We start from the raw sequence: 20,845 nt of genomic DNA, 5'->3' as shown, positions 1-20,845 counted from the left end.
TCGGTTTTGTTCACTTAGAATGATGTTTGCAGGGTGCATCCCTGTTGTAGTCTGTGACAGTACTTGATCCCTTCTTATTACCAAATAGTAGTCCGTTGTACGGATAGACCACATTTTGTTTGTCCATTCATCAGGTGGTGGGCATTTGGATTGTTTCTACTTTTTGGCTATTATGAATAATAGTGCTATGAACATTTATGTACAGGTCATCGTGTGGATATATCGATAGATTTTTTTACGGTGAATTTGCAGATTGTTCCAAAAAGAGTTCAGGGGGCGCCTGGGTGGCTCAGTCGTTAAGCGTCTGCCTTTGGCTCAGATCATGATCCCAGGGTCCTGGGACTGAGCCCTGCGTCAGGTTCCCTGCTCAGCCGGGAGTCTGCTTGAGGATTCTCTCTCTCTCCCTCTCCTTCTGCTCATCCCCCTGCTCATGCTCTCTCTCCCTCTCTCTCAAATAAATACATAAAATCTTTAAAAACAAAACGAAACCAGAAAACCCAGAGTTAAGTATTGTGCTAAAAACTGTGCCCTGCACACCGTCCTTTTTGCTTCTCTTTTAGTCACAGGGTAACGTACAATTATGATAGAGGGACGGTTGCAAAACCATCAGCGACATCGCTAACATCCTTAGCACTACTGTCAACAGCCTTTACTGGGCGCTAATTCTTTTTGGTACCTGGGATGGGCAAGAGATTTTTTTCCTCCACGGACGAGAATGTTTTGCTTTTAAGTCCGACGCTCTTCTGTCTCTCTCTAAAGGAAGGTGGTTTTCTCAGCCTCAGAAACAGCAAGAATCTGGATCAGAGAATGTGATAAATGTGCAAGCTTTGGGCCATGTTGTCTTCCAAGTCCCCTAAGGGCTAAAGGACCAGTCTCTGAGAATGCCTTCCTTACCCTCGGCACTACTGATACTGGATTCTTTCTTATGCGGGCCTGTCCTGGGCCTCGCAGGGTCTGTTAGCAGCATTCCTGACCCCCACCCACTCGGTGCCAGGAGCGAACCTCCTAGTGGTGACAAGAGTGTCTCCCAGCATTGTCCCTGGGTGAGGGGGCCTGGCTGGAAGCACAGATTAAGGGACAGGTGTGAAGCCCACTTGAACACTGCTCTTCATCTCGCAGGGCTGGGGAGTGTGAACCAGCCCGGCCTCTCTTGGCTCCGGAGGGGGATCCGGGGCTGCCGAAGTCTCCTAGATAAGATCTATAAATGAAACCATGTTAGCCCGTGACTGTGGCAACATGAGCTTTACTTAAAATACAATGTCTGCCAAAAGGAGAGTCTTGTGAAGGGACACATGTTTAGGCTAGGGGGAGGTTGTTATGGGAAACAAGGGGATGAAAACATCACAGCCTGAAGGGGAAATAACTTCCTCTCACTGATCTGAAGTCAAATACCGTTTGAGTCAAAAACAGCTACCCACCAGATGACCGAATCGGCCACCAAGCGAGGGTTGTTGCTGCACACCCCAGGGGGAGGGATGCTTCCCTCTTCGGCAAGGAACTGTTTTCTGCACACAGATGTTTTTGTGTTTTCGAATGATACATTTTTCAAGGACTTCTGGGCCACTCCCTTCTTTTGGTAGAGGAGCTCTGAATACTCCCACAGAAGAGGGAAATTCGGGGCTTTTTATTTGTAGGGCAGACAACCCCCCCGATTTTCAGGGTTTGAGAGGTGTCCCAGGACGCAGGACTTGCAGCACCAACCCCCACAAGTGGTCACCTTGCTCAGAAGAGACAGCATGCTTCATCAAGTCCTGCCTGTGAGCCTGGCTGGCCCTGTCTCCCTGAGGAGTCCCCTCCGTACCCCCGAAGCTGCAGGTTCCTCTCAGGGAGGGCGGGCGTGGTGACACAGCCCAGTGTCCCTGCTGGGGCGGGCATGGAGGCGGGCACGTGGGTGGGTGTGAGCAGTGAGTCCATACGGAAACGTGTTCCCACTGTGCCCGGGGTAGGTCCTCCAGTGGGGGAAGGCAGGTTATGCCTGAACCCCTAGAGTGGCCGCATCTTCTAAGTCCTGGGGATGCTGTTCGAAGTCCTCCTTGGGCTCCTGCCTCCCAGTCTCGGCCATGTGTTTTCTCTCGGAGGACTAAGGCAATGAAAGCATAATGCTAGGGCACTAAGAATGGGGACCCATAGATGTGTACCTTGTGTACGCAGGGTGCTAAGCCCTTCTCATGTTAAAGAGCTTTTAGCTTTAAAGCCATTACTTTTCTCTCTAGCCCCAAGGGGAGAACTCTCCTAGAAATGGAGTGGTCTTAGCTGTCAAGTCCAAGGACACTTGACAATGATGTAAGTAAAGCGCCGAGCCTTCAGGTTTCAAGTGGACATAGAGAAGAGCCAGAGTATAAATTGCTTTTGGTTGCTGTGTAGAAAACACCGATTAGACATGCCAGTGGACGTGCTTTTAACAACCCAACTGCTAAAAACATCATTATTGCATTATTATTGAGTGTAAGTTGGATGATTGCAACCTAGATGCTATCCTAGAAAAGACAGACTTCAGTGTAGTAGGGGCTTCCAAATTAGCTGCAATACTGCGATCATTCTTTCTCCCTTCAATGGGCTATTCAAGAAAATAAAACAACCCTTTTATTTCAAAGAGAAATGTGACACCTTTCTGAGTCTATTTGAGGTGTATAGTAATCTAGATTAAAAAAATTTTTAGTAAAGGTTTGTCTCAGGAAAGGCTACTTAGAATAACTTTTGTATAAATCAATGCTCAGTTTTTAAAGTTGAAAATCAATTTTTTAAATATTTGATTAACTTGTAAGTTAAACAAACGAGATCCACCTATTTAAATAACCAACCAAACTTAGAAACTTACTTAGTTAAATTCTCTTAAGCATTTTAAAACTCTATTCTCAAAATTTAGTATGGCCATAGCACTTTATATTCCTGTCAGGACAGACTTACAAACCCAACAAGCAAATTCCTTCTAAGCACTTAGCTCTTATAAATGTATAGGTGGATATATCAGGTTCTCTTAAACTATCAAACACTCTTTCCCAACTTTATCAAATTCTCTTACTCCTTTCAAACAAAAACCACAAGTCTACCACCGACTGAAAATTTCAAATCATACCCCAGGGCCGATATGGCACATTCTCCAATATGCTGAAATCCTATGTATGTTTCTAGTGACTTATATGACACATAATCTTGTTTTCGACGATTATTACATAGTTGCAAATTCTACACCGAAGTATTAACACTGTGGATTAGAGTTGCTTCATTATCTCTACATGTTTGTTTCATGTTCCTGATTACAAAGTTGCTCAGTTGTCCATGGGGAGCCAATCTGCATCTCAGGCTCAGTTTGGGGATGTGGCTCAAGATCCAGGTTATGTTCCCAGGGTGTGGACCCACTCACAGCATCTGGCCACCGCGTTTAGAACGATGTGCTCACAGGGTGATAGGATGTCTCCAAGCCTCACTTTTCATGCCTCCTGATGTTTTATGCTGTCTCCCTACCCAGTTTTTACAAATTGCAACCTAATTATTCACAACCTTTAATTCCCTGACTTAAATTGATGAGCCCCTGCTCCCCTTCAGGCTTGCATCTGGTTTCTCTTCTCTCTGATCACATGGTGCTTCCGAGGCCAAAGAGCTCCTCCCCCCAGACTGCAGGCTTGCTGACGTCCGGGATTGAGAACTGCAGCGGAGCGTCTCCACCACAGGTGCATATATGGGATTTGGGCTCATTTTATTGTGTCTTCCAAGGGCTGTTTTCCTTGACTACTACATGCTCGCAAGCTCCTACTCTCCTCCATCTGTCCTTAAGGTTTTCCCATTTGCTGTATTTGGTTTCCTTTGAAGTGATCAAAGCTGAGTTTCCTCTTTGTTACTTGGGTTGAAAGAGCTACCTTTTACTGATTATCCCTTCATACCATAGATAGTATTGAGTTGTTTTGAAAACAAAGATTCCCTAACATGAATGTTTTATTCCCTTTTATCTTTACTTACCTTATGTAACTCTTAATTTCTACAGTGTAGCTCAAGACAGGTCTCATCTCCCCTGAGCCCTCTCCCCGCCACCCCACCAAAAAAAAAAAAAAAAACCTACAAAGGAAAAAAAAATGCTTTCATTCCTATTTAGCTCTACTTTCTGTTCTCTCTTTTCAGGATTTTCGTCTACTGAGCGTGGTCCTCTGCGGAGTCTCTTGCTCACCTTCACGCTCCACCTGTAGAGAGGACAGAGGAAAGTGTGCTTTGAGAAGGGGCTCTCTCGCTCTGTGCCATCCCCACCAGCACAATGAAGAGGTCTGAGCTTCTCCTTTTTAGCTCTGGGATCGTCTTTCACTTCCAAGAACATACAGTGGAATTGCAGGTAAAATGGTTGGTTTTGATCAGAATCTCACTAGTTTAAATGTGAAAAGTGGAACTGGGGGGAAGAAGAAAGATCTTAGAGGGGCCTTCATCTTCTTACTCATGGTGAGTCCTATTTTTCATCTCCCAAAGTAGAAGTCAAGATTCATGGGCAGATGGGTTTTTTCGTTGCACATACCACGTTCCCCATGAGATGAATGATCGCTGCCACGCTTTCTCCCTCCGTTGTCGAGCAGGAGTAATCATTTGGGAAGGTCCCCGAGATGTAGTACTAACATCTGAGCAAAGAAATATGGGTGAGCCAACATTCATCCTCCCTTTTGAATTTTTTATCCTTTTGGAAGAAATTTTGGATGAATTTTTTATCCTGTTGTCAGTGGCTTCAGTGAGAGTGATTTTTTTCACTTCGAAAGCCTGGTGATTGTTGCCAACATTTGTAACCCAACTCGAGATGGTTAGACATTTCAAAGGGAGAAGACATGAAGAAAGACCACTTGTTCTAGTAATGATGCCATCCTCCCCGGTGTTTATATTGATGGGCACCCAGGTAGGACAGGTGGGTTCATTCTATGTCCATGACCTTGACAACTCAAGAGGCTTTGAAAAATGGCAGAGGTTCATCATCTCCTCAAAATTACTACTTGTGAATAGGAGTCTTCATGGGTATATACATATATCTCTATATACATATGCATGTGTATACACACACATATATGAAACTCTCTTCAATTAGACGGCTTTAACTGCCTGCAAAAGCAAGTATTATCAATTATATAGTCCTTAAATGAACTTGGAGAAAAATGATAATAATCCCCAAACAAATAACATTCCAAATATTCTGCCCATTGGAGGCAATATTTTTACTGCTTATTTTCTGATGTAATTTAAGGCTTCCCTTACAAAGGACCACATATGTCACCATACGATGGAGACATAATTTGGAAGTTGAAGACAAAGTAAATTCAGATAATGTAGCCTCTCATAAGTTGGTTAAAGTGTGGAAATAAAAAAAATCACCAAAACAACAATGAAAACAACAACAATGACAATAACAACCCTAGATGTACTTGAAAAATACTTTGTGGAACCCAAATTTAGTAAACCCCAGTGCCTCAAGGAATCCAGTTTGAAACTCCTAATTTTGGCTTGTTTACCTACATTCAAATGATCTAAGGTAAAAGGCAACCTCTTTTTTTTTTTTTTAAAGATTTTTATTTATTTGAGAGAGAGAGAACATGAGCAGGGGGAGCGGCAGGTAGAGGGAGAGGGAGAAGCAGATTCCCCGCTGAGTGCAGAGCCGGACACGCGGCTCGATCCCAGGACCCCGAAATCATGACCTAAACCAAAGGCAGACACTTAACTGACTGAGCCACCCAGGTGCCCCAAGGCAACCTCTTTTTAACATAAATAATCAGTAGCTCTTTAGAGAGATAAAATGAACTGAAAACCATTCTAAAAATGTGTACAAAAAATAACACACCTGTATGGCACCTTAGGAAGTTTCATTTCATAAAGAGCGTCTCTGTAAACCTCAGAATCCCAGTGTGGAGCGAGGAGGCAGGTGGCAATTATTACTTCTAAGCCCATTTAACAGACCAGAGCACTGAGGCTTGGGGCGTTTAGCTGGTTTATTTAGGGCTAAAGAGGAGATGATCCGGGTCTTTGGACTTGAAGTTACTATGGTTTCCTCACATCAGGTGTGTGTGGGCTATTTACACGTGAACTTGCAATCAAGTCAAATCCAGAGTCATTATGCTGCTCTGATCCTAACTCCTGTCAGCTCTAAACCCCATGCAACACGTCTGTCTCTTTCCTGCCCCTAATTTGGGACCTATGTACACAGTGTCCCCGGTGAAGGTGAGGACTCAGGTGCTCACAAGAGAAGCTTGACAGCTCCACTCCGGGCTTACACACAGACCTTTCTTCCGTGCCCTGCTGCTCCCAGCCCTCTGACTGGGAAGCCCCACCCACGCTGCACCTTGAGTGCCCCAAACCAAATGAATCTCCGAGATCAAGGCCCAGGCTTCAGTATTTCTAAAAAAAGTATCCAAGTGATTTTCATGCATGGCCAGGATTGAGCTGTCCAATCTGTCCTTGTCACCACTCTCGTCTTGCTGAATGGGATAACCTCTGAAACTCTTTCCTCTTGCCCCATATGCTGGAGCCCAGGATGCACGGAGGGGTGGGGACTGTCTCCATGATCTGCGTGCATGCATGTGTGTATGTGTGTGTTCACTCTGGTATGATGCACTGACCAGCTATGGCACCGATGTCATTTAGAATGCTCCTTATCAGACTTAAATGGGCATGAGGATCATCTGCAGATTTTGTTAATGTTCCAAGTCAGTGGGTCTTGGCTGGGGTGTGCAATTTTGCATTCCTAACCAGCTCCCGGGGGCATGAATAGCTTCGAACCGCAGCCTACACTTGGAGGAGCAAAGATGCAGAACATTTAAGAACTGATCAGCCAATCTCATTTTCGACACACATACCCACAAATATCATATTTCATTGATTTTAATATACCTTTTTTTCACATTTCAGCAAATGTGCAATTGGAATGCGTCTTCGAGACAATGATGTCTTATGCTTGCTGTTGACCAGGAAGCAGCCGACACAGTTCCCATTGCCTGTGTGTGAGTAGACTCTGTCTGGTTGTCGCACTGATGGTGCTCCCATGAGCCACGCGTGTGTTGGTAGCTACATGACTGAGTTTAACTGACACTTAAAAATCTCTCCAAAAATTACGTATAATTTTGCACTTAAAGGAAAAGTTGTTAAGTACACAGAAAGGCACGCAAACAAAGCAGCAGGATATAAATGTGTTATTGGTAGAGCAAATATTGCTCTTTGGTAGAATGACCATATTCTCTAGTTTCTTGCAAAGTCACCACCAAAATATTCGTTCAGAATATTTGTTCAGAATATTCGCTGCCCCTCCACTGGACCTCTCTCCCCCTGCAGGGCCCCTCCTTCCTGAATCCCCCTGTGGGAGGAGCATACTCCACGCCAGTCCTGTCAGCTTGACCACGTGAGCATGAGTCACGGCGTGTGAGTAGAGTGATGTCTGTACTTTTGAGCGGAAGCCACCGGAGCTGCCACACCCATTTGCTCTTTGTCTTTCCCTCTGACCTGAGGTCGGTGTGCCTTGATAGGGGCTGTTCCCTCAGCCTGGACCCCGGATGAAGGCCTGGGGTGCAGAGCGGCAGCCAATCTGCACAGCACATTTAACACAAGCGAGAACGAAACCTTTGCTGTGTTATGACCCTGCCATTTAGGTGGTGTTTGTCAGCGTGGCACAATTTACTGAAAGCTGACTGATACAAGGACCTAAGAAAGAAGTAGGTGAGAAGGAATTAGTACTGAGATATATGCAGGGCAACCAACGCAAGCAAAGACAGGAGGAACTGCCAAATCCCTGAGGAAAGAGTAAGGGTGCTCAGAGTAAGGAGAGACTGGTGTGATCATGTATTGATCAATACATGCTGTAGCTTCATTAACACATCAATTTTCTTAGTCATTTGAACACTAAAAGCGTGCCTTACGATCAGTATTGTCTGGGAATCATGACACAGTCACTGGGTTCCAGCAGGGGCGCCATATTGTATTTTGGTGTATGGGGTCCCATCCTGTTCACACGCTTATCACTTGTGACCGTTTCTCAAGCATTTCACTTTAAAGTCTGTCAAAGGATTTGTTCATATTTAATGAAGACAAGGACTATGTGTAGGTGGATCCTCCAAATAAGGAATAAATCATGCCTTTTTTTAAAGCAAAAGTCAAACTCTTCCTGAAGGGGAAGATCTGAGGCCTTCCTGGTTGCCTTACTTTGAAAATTACTTTGTATCAAATGCCCCCCCCCCCACCAAGGAAACTCCCCTGCCTCATGGGTCTATGCTCTTTTCTTATTTGGATGGCAACTCCTTTTTTTTTTAAGTAACTAATTTTATTTTTAAAAATTATTTATTTAGTATTTATTTTTATTATGTGTTTTTAAAGTTTTATTTAAATTCCAGTTAACATACAGTGTAATATTAGTTCCAGGTGTACAACAGAGTGATTCAACAATTTTATACAACACCCAGTGCTCATCACGCTAAGTGCCCTCCTGAATCCCCGTCTCCTATATCACCCGTCACCCGACCTCCCTCCCCTCTGATAACCGTCAGTTTGCTTGCTCTACTTAAGAGTCTTTGTCTTGATTCGTCACTCTCTCTCTTTTTTTCCTTTGTTCATTTGTTTTGTTTCTTAAATTCCACGTATGAGTGAAATCATATGGTATTTTTCTTTCTCTGACTGACTTATTTTACGTAGCATAATACTCTCTAGCTCCGTCCATGTTGTTGCAAATGACAAGATTTCATTCTTTCTTATGGCTAAATAATATTCCATTGTATATATACCATGTCTTCTTTATCCATTCATCTACTGATGGACATCTGGGTTGCTTCCATAATTGGGCTATTTGTAAATAATGCTGCAGTAAACATCAGGGTACATGCGTCCCTTTGAGCTAGCGTTTTTCTATTTTAGAAAATAGGGGGTTAAATACCAGTAGTGCAATTACTGGATCACAGGGTCGTTCTATTCTTAACTTTTGGAGGAGCCTGCATACTGTTTTCCACAATGGCTGCACCAGTCTGCACTCCCACCAACAGTGCACAAGGGTTCCTTTTTCTCCACATCCTCGCCAACACTTGTTATTTCTTGTGTTGTTGACTTTAGTCTTCCTGGTGTGAGCTGATATTTTATTGTAGTTTTGATTTGCATTTCCCTGGTGATGAGTGATGTTGAGCATCTTTTCATGTATCTGTTGGCCATCTTCATGTCTTCTTTGGGAAAATGTCTGTTCAAGACATGAACATAAAACTTTTTTTAAAACCTATTTTTAATTGGGGATTATTTGTTTTTTGGGTGTTGAGTTGTAAACGTTCTTTATTATTTTGGATACGAACACTTTATTGGATATGTCATTTGCAAATATCTTCTCCCATTCCCTAGGTTGCCTTTTAGTTTTGTTAATTGTTTCCTTCGCTGTGCAGAAGCTTTTTATTTTGATGAAGTCCCGATAGTTCATTTTTGCTTGTTTCCCTTGCCTCAGGAGACATATCTGGAAAGAAGTTGCTATAGCTCATGTCACAGAAATTGCTGTCTGCATTCTCTTCTAGGATTTTTCTGGTTTCAGGTCTCACATTTAGGTCTTTAATCTATTTTGAATTTATTTTTGTGTATGGTGTATGAACGTGGTCTAGTCTCATTCTTTTGCATGTTGCTGTACTATTTCCCAACACCATTTGTTGAAGAGACAGTCTTTTTCTCATTGGATATTCTTGCCTCCTTTGTTGCAGATTAATTGACTGTGTAATTGTGGGTTTATTTCTGGATTTTCTCTTCTGTTCCATTGATCTATGTGTCTGGTTTTGTGCCAGTACCATACTGTCTTGATAATTGCAGCTTTGTAATAGAGCTTGAAGTCCAGACATGATGCCCCCAGTTTTGCTTTTCTTTTTCAGGATTGCTCTGGCTAATTTGGGGTCTTTTGTGGTTCCATACAAATTTTAGGATTGTTTGTTATAGTTCTGTGAAAATGCTACTGGTGTTTGGATAGGGATTGCATTAAATGTGTAGGTTTCTTTGGGTAGTATAGATATTTTAACAATATTTGTTATTCCAGTCCATGAGCATGGGATGTTTTTCCATTTCTCTGTGTTATCTTCAACTTCTTTCATCAGTGTTTTGTAGTTTTCAGAGTATGGGTCTTTCACCACTTTTGTTAAACTTATTTTTAGATATTTTATTATTTTTGGTGCAATTGTAAATGGGATTGTTTTCTTAATTTCTTTCTGCTGCTTCATTATTGGTGTATAGAAATGCAACAGGTCTCTGTACATTGATCTTGTATCCTGTGACTTTACTGAATTCATTGATCAGTCCTAGCAGCTTTTTGGTGGAGTCCTTAGGGTTTTCTGAGAGCTTTTCCCCTAAGGTCAGGAACAGGACAGGGATGTCCACTCTCACCATTTTACTCAATATAGTACTGGCAATCTTAGCCACAACAATCAGAGAATAAAAAGAAATAAAGACATCCAAATTGGTAAGGAAGAAGTCAAACTCTCACTATGTGCAGATGACAGGATATTATACATGGATGGCAACTCTTTTTAGGTGGTGGATGCATTATGGAGGGTGGGGAAAGTTAGGCAAGAGGGTAGTGTCTACCAATGCATTTTTATTCTATTTCCTTAAGAGTAGGAAAAAACAGGTAGTATTGCTATGAAATCATGATACATATAAGACATTGAGATTTAGGGTACATAGGTGTGTGTCTAAATGCATGTGTTGTCCACACGTGGCCCTTGTGTGTGGGTGGGGGAGTCAATCATTAATGAGACCACACTTCCATTTTTCTTTTCCTCTTTATTTTGTCTCTATTTGATGAAGAAAACTTACAAAGAAAATTTATTCTCGTTTTAGAACACAAAATATTTTTGTTTTTTACTTCAAATTTGCACTCTGTATTCTTCTCTAAAATACCCTAATAGCTTTGAATGAGTTGAGTGATGTTCAGCTGAAATTAAGCCACTACTCTACAAGACTCACATTTCCCTCCGAGATGTAAGGCAAGACAAAGAGAACTATGATGATGTTTCCTTCTGGCTTCTATCTCCTCTTTTATTCCTATTTTTTATTTATTTATTTAATTAATTAATTTATTTTACTTTTTTTTTTTTTTAAGATTTTATTTTATTTATTTGAGAGAGCGAGAATGAGAGACAGAGAGCATGAGAGGGAGGAGGGTCAGAGGGAGAAGCAGACTCCCTGCCGAGCAGGGAGCCCGATGCGGGACTCGATCCCGGGACTCCAGGATCACGACCTGAGCCGAAGGCAGTCGCTTAACCAACTGAGCCACCCAGGCGCCCTTATTCCTATTTTTTAAAAAAGAGACGAAGATCTTAGTAGAAGTGCTTCTCTCACATACCTGTTGGAAACTCTTCAAATTCTAAGAACTGACTCTGGAGAATTTTTAGGTCAAAGATAAGGGTCGGCTAGACTTGGTGAGCCACAACAAAATAACTGGATACCGGCCGGGATTACTTTGTGGCTCTGAGCCGTATTAGGGATGCAGAGTGGGAGCAGCTGGATGTGGACCATTTGTACAGCTCCGACTGGACTTGCCCAAGTTGATACAGTCAGTCATCCTTAAGCTGCCCACAGGGTGAAGAGTCTAATGAAGTTCTGAAAATCAGCGGTGTGTTTGGACAGCACAAGTAGCCAGTCTAGATTGTGCAAGCAGAGGACTCCAGTTTAAGTCCCCACCTTTGGATTGGACATACATACGCTTATCCCTGTGATTCTTCAGCAAGAAACCATTCTGCTGTGCGGTCATAGTTCCTCTGCAATCTGAAGAGGCTGAACTCGATTCTCTGCTCCCTTTGAATGCTGACCGCCCCGCAATTCTGCTCCCTCCTCCCCCGGTGTGGCTGTCGGCAGCCCTCAGCAGGCTTGCCACAAGCTTGGTACAGCAGAATCGCCTGGAGGTTACCACATGAAACTTGACAGTGTACATAAAGCATCTGTCATCCAGGCACTCTTGGTCGAATGGATGTCATCCTGCAAAGTCTAATTCAGAGTGCCACACGACTGCAAAAAACCCCAGATGAGAACTCCATCTTGAACAGCGTATGCGGCACAAAGCAGGAGAAGTCTGTCCTTTGCTTTGGCAGCAGCACCATTTGCTCCAGCGCAGACACTCTCCAGGGGCTTCTTTCAGACTTGATTGTTTGTAAGGAGTTCTGACAGTGTCTCTTGTGAAGTTGCTGGAAAAAGGAGCCCCAGGGTTGCTTAGCACACAGGAGATGCTAGGTACTTAATTGTCTGGGAAGACGGTCAAGGAGGAAATTACCAGGTTCTGGTATTTCGGAAGTGTCACTGCCATTTGGTTATGGAGCTTGCGAGAAATTGATTAGGGTGGGCAGCAAACATTTGCAGCTACATGTTACAGGGCTTTGCAATCTCCCAAAGGGAAGGGGTTTCTTCCGTGGGACCGCTTGTGGAAACTAAGTATCTTATCTTTCCATCAGGCTGGAAAAAAATCATGTGGCTCCTGGGATACTTTATGTTACTTGGCTTCCTATAATAAGGACAAAGGGGAAAAATGCAAACAGATTTATAAACACCATATAAGATGCAACTAACTCTACATTGCCACCTTTCCCCATAGTGTTCTCCTTTAAGCTTTTGGGTACTATCATCAACAAAGCAAATTTTTTTCTTAAATGTGCATGCCTGCCAAGACTATACACTTCTCAGTATTCAACTAAATGATTAACTGATACATGTTTCCTACCCTTGTCCTCCTTCCTGGCTTTATCTGATACTCATTTACTAACTGTCTGTGATCACCAGCCACTGGCCTAGGTGATGGGAACCCACAATGAATGGGCAGTCTCTTGTTTTTTTTTTTAAGATTTATTTGAGAGAGAGCGCACACGCCAAGAGGGGGGAGGGGCGGAGGGGCAGAGGGAGAGGGAGAGAGAGAATCTCAAGTAGATTGCACGCTGAGCGCGGAGCCCAATGCAGGGCTCAATCCCAGGACCCTGAGATCATGACGTGAGCTGAAACCAAAAGTCAGCCTCTTAACCGACTGAGCCAACCAGGCGCCCTGCACTCTCAGCTTTTATGGCGTTCTCTGAGGTCAAGTGGGGGAAACATGCACCAAAACAGATCATTAAAAGCAATCCAATGGGTCCACACCTTAGGGGATCATAGGGATGCTTCACTGAGATGGACCTCTTAGGTTGAATTGCCAAGAATGAGCAGGAGTCATTTAGGGAAAGTTTCCTGGAAGAGAGAAGCATTAGCAAAGCAACAGAGGAGAAAAGTAGGGTGGTTTATGTAGAGAAAGTACACTTCCCCTGCAGCAAATAGAAGACTGTAGACTATAGAAGGCTGTGTTGCCACACAAAGGAAGTTATTTCTCATTCTCAGCTTTATCTTGTTTCCCAGACAGCCCTTCTAATTTTTAGCAAATTTAATCCCTTCCAGTTGAATCTTCTAGGGACACGGGTCTCAGCCTCTGCTGTACGGGAGAGTCACATGAAGAGCTTTAGAGATGCTCGATGCTCAGGTGCATCCAGTACCAATTAGTTGAGATGCAGGCGTCAGTCCTCTTAGAGCTTTGCAGGTGGTTACGATGCTTAGCCCAGGCTGAGAAGCACGTCATTATTTGCTCTTTAATGAAGGTAAGAAAGGTAAATTCTAGGCACCGCTTACTTTGCTTTGAAATTCACATCCCTTCCTTACGGTAATGTTCCGTGGTCACTCAGCATCTGTCACAGTTACCCATGAACTTATTGACAATTAAAGGAAACATGGTCTGCAATGGAACTTTCATATGGGGTTTTTATCAAAGGCTCTCAATGATCTTTCTAGGAACCACACTCCTAGAAAGGGCAGGTACGCAGACGGGGGTCTTGGTATAATTTCAGAGGTCGCTGCTGTCCTCCCCCAGTTCAGTGCCTGACATCCCAGGCTTCTGCCCCTCTCACCACTTCCTGATGACTCGTTGCCCAGTCACATGTGAGCTGATGTTTCTCTTATGTCCTTAGAAAATAGACGTTTATGCGTGACACATTGGACTCGAAAGTTAAGTCACCGACTTTAAATAAGCAAAGGAGAGTTACAGCAGATCTTTGCAGGATGGCTGGGGTCGTGGGTTGCTAAAATTCTTTAATTTTTTGGTCTGCTTCATTGCTTTGTCTGTTTTCAATGGTCATGAGATTTTGGAGGGTGGATTCTGGGACAAGCGCATCTAGACTTTCCGAGCCAGTTCTAGCAAAGGAGATGCCGTTTCTCTTATGAAAGCAGATGTGGAGGAGAGAGATGGCCTGGGGGGGATAAATGGATCAGGGTTTGAATCCTCAGTCTGACCAGCGAGCTGCACAGCTTAGTGCCCACCCCTCAGAGCCCCATGCTTACCTGCAGGAGCATTTTAACGCCATCGGGCCACTAAGGTGACGAAATGTGGTGGCTTATGTAGAACGCTGAACATTAGCCTCTGGGAGGCTAAACTGTCAGTGTCCTTTTTAAGCAGGAATAAGGTGATGTGGGTGGTACTAGTTCTACAGAGATAGAGTTTCTGGAGAATGCGTCAGCTACGAGGCAGGGACACACATGCTGACTGAACAGCTGTCCTATCTCAGGTTCTGTGCTTGCCTCACATGCACAAGGGTGGTGGGCGAGAGCCCCTGTCCCCAAGTGCCTTGAGATAATCACTGTTCATTTTCAGCTGATGCCCACATGGCAGAATATATTATATAATCATTGAAAATAGTGATTTAGAGGCTTATTAGGAGCTGGGATAACTTCTGCCAGACGTTATTGTGTGAGAAAAGCAGGATTCAGAAAAGGCACATAAAGTATTCTCTTAAAAAAAAAAGAAAGTGACAAAACCCTCCCCCGGAGACGCATTTGCACATAATGAGTTTATGCTTACGAAGACGTGTGCGGGAGCCTATGAGTAAATAGAGGTGGATTGAAGGAGACCCACATCCAGGTGTCAGCATAGCTCACCCAGTGGGGGAACAGGGGTGGGGGCAACGCAACAGCAGGTGCTAGTGCTAGTAACAAAGGCGTGGAGGATAAATTCTCATTCAGGAGAAGGGGTGTGTGTGTGTGTGTGTGTCAGAAAGAGATGCAGTCATTTATTGTTGTTGAAAAAGATGTAGACTCTTTTTTTTTTTTTTAAAGATTTTATTTATTTATTTGAGAGAGAGAATGAGAGAGAGAGAGCATGAGAGTGGGGAGGGTCAGAGGGAGAAGCAGACTCCCTGCCGAGCAGGGAGCCCGATGCGGGACTCGATCCCGGGACTCCAGGATCATGACCTGAGCCGAAGGCAGCCGCTCAACCAACTGAGCCACCCAGGCGCCCAGATGTAGACTCTTTAATGCAAGAGACTGTCATGGGCTGAAATGTGTCTCCCAAAAAAGACACATTGAAGTCCTAACCGCCTGTACCCCTGATTGTGACCTTATTTGGAAATAGGGTCATCGCAGATGTCATTAGCTAACGTGACTGATGTCCCTACATGAAGAGTGAAGGTGGCCCCGTGAAGACGCACGCTCACTGAGAGGCGCCGCATGAAGGCAGGGACTACAGAGAAGCTGGCCTCGAGGGAACGCCAGGTGCTGGCACCCCCGGGAGCCCGCAGGGGCAAGAAGGACCCGCCCCTAGCGCCTTCAGAGGGAGCGCGGCCCTGCCGACACCTTGATTTTTGGACTTCCGGCCCCTGGAACTGTGAGCAGATAAATTTCCATTGTTCTAAACCACAAAGTTTGTGGCCCTTTGTTACAGCAGCCTGGAGAAACTCACAGAGCCACCATTCTTGATTCTGTTTTATAACCTGGCTTTTTTATTTAACAAACTATTGTGAACATCTTTCTGTGTCATTAAAGCTTCCGCTGCAATAGTCAGGATTAAATTTTCTTTCTCCTCTGGAAGGATGAGTGCATTTTGTATCCTGTAAACTGACCTGACAAAGGAAACCCCACCCTGCTGCCTGGAGATTTGGAGTTGCGGCGTTTTCTCGGACGCGTAAACCCGTGGCTGTGTTCTCATTTCTCCTTTGCCTGCGTAGAGTGCTGGCCGCTCTCCAGGCCTTGTGCGTGGTACTGGGGTTACCACACGTGCCACAAGGTCAGACATGTGTCCTGGCATGTGGCTTGACCAGAGCTGCAAGCCCAAGCCAGCACAGGAGCCCTGGACCCGCAGCTCTTGGGGCCCAGCAGGGGTCTGTGTGGACAGACATGGACCCACGGACAGCCCAGCGGGTCAGGGGCTCTCCCTTCCCCGGAAGAACCCCTGAAGACCAGAGCAAGTAAGTTTCCTGCTAGCCTGTTTGGAGAGATGCTCAGAATGAAAATCATATTTATTTATAGAAAATTAAGAACTAAGGGCGCCTGGGTGGCTCAGTTGGTTAAGCATCCAGCTCTTGATTTTCGGCTCAGGTCATGATCTCAGGGTCGTGGGATTGAGCCCCACGTTAGCCTCAGATTCTCTCTCCCTCACTCTCAAATAAATAAATGAAATCTTAAAAAAAAAAGGAAAACTAAGAACTAATGTTCATAGTAGACTTTTCTATGGCACAAAATGTTTAGTACCACCTATATTCTTACATTTATTAACTTATTTAGCCTCATGATACGCTAATGCCCTACATACAGTTGTCATCCCCATTTCACAGCTGTAAAACTGAAACACACTGAGGCTAAGCCACTTGCCCGAGGTCACTAAATTAACCAGAAGTAGAGCTAGGAATTTGAATGGAGGCAGTCTGGCTGCGGGGGCTAGGTTTGCAACCATGTGGCTGTGCATACTTTTAACAATATTCTGGGCTTTCTGATATGATAACATACAGTTTTGGTCTTCACATTTTCAAGTGGTAAAAATAACCAGGAGGAAAATAAAAAGAAAAAAATGGAATAACCTTATTCCATTAAAAAGTACAAAATACTTTTACCCTAGAGGAAATCACCAAAATCTTGCTCGGTAATTTGAAATGCCTTCGTGCAAAGGGGAGGGTATGGGCTTGAGGAGTTCAGGTTAGACACGAGGAAGGACTTCCCGGTGGGCTGGAGCCAAAGGTGATTAAGTAGAACCTGGGCCCCCCCGGCTAAGCGCAGATGGACATGCTCGAGGCCATCTGGTTCTGGAAGGACGGGTCTGGCTGGGGTGTCCTCCAGCCTCCATGAAGCTGACCAGATGCTTTTAGGAGCAGCTCCCATTTCAAGAGCCAGTTCGGCCAATTGACATTATTGCCTCTCTTACTAGCTAAGAAGTTCAAGTAGCATCTTGGAGATGGCCTCCCAGCTGCCCTCGTTCTGAGATGTTCTCTAGTCTTTTACTGCAGCTTGTAAAATGCTAGCCCTTTTGCCCCATTAGTTTCCAGATAAGAATCTCTCCCTCTTTCCCAAAGGATATATTTTTTTATAAGTAGGAGTCTTTTTTCCTTGACAACGCAACACTGAGTTCCAGCATTAGGAAGGAGAGAAAAAAGCTTATTGCCTTTCAGCCTGTTTGGAAGTCACGGATGAGGTGGGTGTGAATTCTGTTACACGTAACATTAGTTTCCGGTTCATGTGCGTGTTGGTGACGGAAAGCCAAGGTCCCAGTAATGGAGATGGAACAGCAGTGAGATCCACGGTTCTAGATGGACACCTGGTTGGCTCAGAGTGGCTTCTCCGATGTGCTCTGAGGCCTGAGTGTTCAGGTCGGTCTCAGCAAGATCAGGCATTACTGTGCGGGGGGGACCTCTTCCCACCCCCTCCAGGATGCCCGCCTGGGAGAAGTCAGCTTAATATGAGCAATCAGTTTTGAAGGGGAAAGGGCGGGGTGGGGGACATCTGTAAACTGGTCGCTGTGTTGTTAAAAACAGTTCTCATTTCAAAATCTTCCGGAAACCGGCCAAGCGCAGCCCCCACCGTGCCAAGGGTGGGTGGGCGGGAAGAGGGTGATAAGATAGTACAAGAGGCAGGAACCACCCCCCTTTCATCTCGGAAGACCCCCCCGTGATCAGAGAAGCTCTGCCGTGGGCATCCCCCCAGAATTCACCTATTGAAATCCTAGCCCCCAGAGGTGATGGTGTTAGGAAGTGGGGCCTTCGGAAGGTGCTTGAGTCATGAGAGGGGAGCCTCACGAATAGGATTAGTGACCTTATAAAAGAGGCTCCAGAAAGATCCCTCCCCTCTTCTGCCATGTGAGCACAAGGTGAGACATTTGCAACTCAGAGCAGGGTCCTTACCGGACGAGGCTGGCGCCCTGATCTCCGCCACCCAGACTCCAGAACTGTGTGTTGCTTATAAGCCGCACAGTCTCGTATTTTGTTCTAGCGATGCGAATGCGCTAGGACATGCAAAGACTGGCGCTTCCCTGTGTCAGGGCCTGTTTGAGGTGCCTGGATGAGAGAGACGGGTCCTAGTGCTCCTGGAGCTCACCCCCGAGTGCAAGGACGAGACCAGGAATAAGCACCCTGCGAAGACACATTCGCAGATGACTTGTCCATTCCACACACGTGCCAGGCGTCCTCCTCCACATCGGGGAGACACCTGTGTACAGACCAGAAAGATGACCATCTACCTTCTCCGGGGAAGGGCTAAACAGTGCCTGCAATGAGCACACATCGTGCCACGATAGGAGGCTGTGAACCCCAGGAAAAGTTAGAGCAGGATGAGCACGGTGGGGGGCTGTGCCCCAGTGCATGTGGGTGAGACTACATGCTCAGGATGCCTCGCTGGGATGAGACATTCAGGCAAAGACTTGAAGGAGGCAGGGAGTTAGCACGCGGGGATCTGCAGAAGAATGTCCCTGGCAGAGGGAGCATTCTGGGGTCCAGGCCCTGGAGTGTGTCTGCTGTACTTAAGGAACACGAGGGCTCAGTGTAGTCAGAGGGGTCCACGCGGAGGGCAGAAGTCAGTGGGGTCAGGAGGAAAAGGGGACAGCTTTTCTAAGGCTGGAGGACCACGCTGAGACCTTTGGCTCTTATTCTGGGTGCAACATGGAGATGCGGTGTGGTCCACGGCAAAGGAATGGCTTGGCCCCGGGTTGCGCATGCGGATGCTCACCGGCTGCTGGGTTGAGATGGGGAGCGAAGGTGGGAGCCCCCGACTGAGAAGCTATTGCAGCAAGCTGGGGGAGAGGTGATGGGGCTGGGGGCAGAGGTGGAAGCTGAGGAGGGCAGAAGGAAGGGAGAGCCAACGGGACCTGATTGTGGGGTGCGGAAGAGAAGCGTTAAAGATGACTCAGAGGCTTTAAGAACAGGGGACTGGAAGGATGGAGTTGCCGCCAAATGATGTGGAGAAGTCTGCCAGGAAGATTCAGCCTTGAAGAGATCCTTCTGTTGGGTATCTGAGTGGAGATGCCAAGCAAGCAGGTGGATACACAAGTCTAGAGCTCAGAAAAGTGACCTGGATGAAAAATAGGGATGTGGGGGTCATGGAACATGGATGGTGTGATGGTTAAGTTACACGTCACCTTGGCTACCCTGTAGGACCCAGTTATTTAATCAAACACTCACCAGCTGTTGCTATGAAAGTATTTTGTAGATGTAGATGTGGTCAATTAAGCTCAAAGAAAGGAGATGACCCTTTATACTGTGGGGTGGGCCTTGTGTGATCAGTTGAAGGCCTTAAGAGCAAAAACAGGTTTTTCAGAGAAGCAATTCTGCCTCCAGACTGCAGCATCAACTCCTGCCTGAAGGTCAATTGATTTTTTTTTTTTGGGGGGGGGGGTAAGATGAGATGACTAACAGCAGGTTTCCATGCTGATGGGAATGAGCTCACAGAGACGGTGAAATTGATACAGGAGACGAAGATGGCTTTGCTGGAGCAGGGCTCCAGAGGGGTGCAGGTTGGCCTTTGATGGAAACGTGGATTTGTCTCCAGCAGGAGTTGTCAAGTTGGCAAGTGCATCAGAATTGACCCAAGGGCTTGTTAAAACCCAGAATTCTAGACTCCACCCCAGAGGTTCCAGGCCTGCGATCTGACCTGTGAATTTGCATTTCTTCCCAGTTCCCAGGGAACCCTGATGCTGCTGGTCCGGGACCACACTCTGAGAACCATGGACTTACAGTGAGTCTATGGGAGGCAGGCTGTGTAAACACAGATGCTCGACAGAAGAGAGGCGTGGTGGGGGCTAACATTTCCCTCGGGGTGCTTCCGATTTCCCAGTCAATTAGAAAGCCAGGCCCCTTGCTGAAACGGGGGAGAGAAGAGAAGGCTGTGGGAACCTGAGGGGAGAGGAAAAGCTGGGGAAATAGTCATTGAGGAGAAATGGAAGAGAGTAAACCAGAGCAGATATATAATAGGCTTGGCAGCACTACAGTCCACTGGAGTGTCTCCAGCACGGATTTCAAGTGAGCTCAGGCAGCCTGCTGTGCTTTTTTTCCCCCAGCTACATTCAACTGGCAGAGAGCTGGATTTCAGAGTGGTGGTTTTGCTGAGTGAGTGTGAGCAGCTATGACAAAGCAGGAGCGCAAGAGAGCTGAGGATATGGGCAAAGAAAAATGGCAGTGGGTGCCCAAGGAATGGGAGCTGAGTAAGGAGGAGAAAGAAGGGAGAGGGTTGCAGTGCAGGAGAGGGAGGTGAGGACTGAGCCCGAGCAGCATCAACCTGAGCCCTCAACGAGAGGGGATTTCGGTCAAGGACAGTAAGGAGGGGTGGCCAGGCGGTGGGAAGAAACCAAGACCTGGCTCTGATCAGTCCACCCCGCCCCACCGCTGGGGACTTGCTCGCTCCCCGTGTCCCTGTGCTCTCACCTCTGCCCAGAGCGGGCCCCGAGCCGCCCAGCTGCTGCACGGCCTCTCTCTGGCTGTCGCCCGACTCCGGGTGCAAACAGCAGGGACGATGGGTCCGAGTCTGTCCTGCAGGGTCAGCGTTTGCCAGGACAGAAGGGCAAGCCAGGCTCACCCAGATGAAGGCGTCAACCACAGCGTGCCAGGTCTAGCCCACGTGGGAGGGCCCCCCTGATTTT

The 20,845-nt window shown here is 46.0% G+C and overlaps 1 long non-coding RNA gene across 1 annotated transcript in view; it reads left to right on the top strand.

Moving 5' to 3' along the window:
* Positions 1–20,845, top strand: part of LOC115937144 (uncharacterized) — a 177,648-nt gene that overhangs the window by 43,500 nt on the left and 113,303 nt on the right. The window contains exons 3-5 of the long non-coding RNA XR_014146760.1: positions 3,547–3,671; positions 4,117–4,321; positions 6,865–6,956. This is a non-coding gene — a long non-coding RNA (uncharacterized LOC115937144). The remainder of the gene's footprint in view (positions 1–3,546; positions 3,672–4,116; positions 4,322–6,864; positions 6,957–20,845) is intronic.

The sequence above is a fragment of the Leptonychotes weddellii genome, chromosome 7 (assembly GCF_054177405.1).
Source record: "Leptonychotes weddellii isolate Sample4059 chromosome 7, ASM5417740v2, whole genome shotgun sequence".
Classification (NCBI taxonomy): Eukaryota; Metazoa; Chordata; class Mammalia; order Carnivora; family Phocidae; genus Leptonychotes; species Leptonychotes weddellii.
This window is presented reverse-complemented; position numbering and strand designations above follow the sequence as displayed.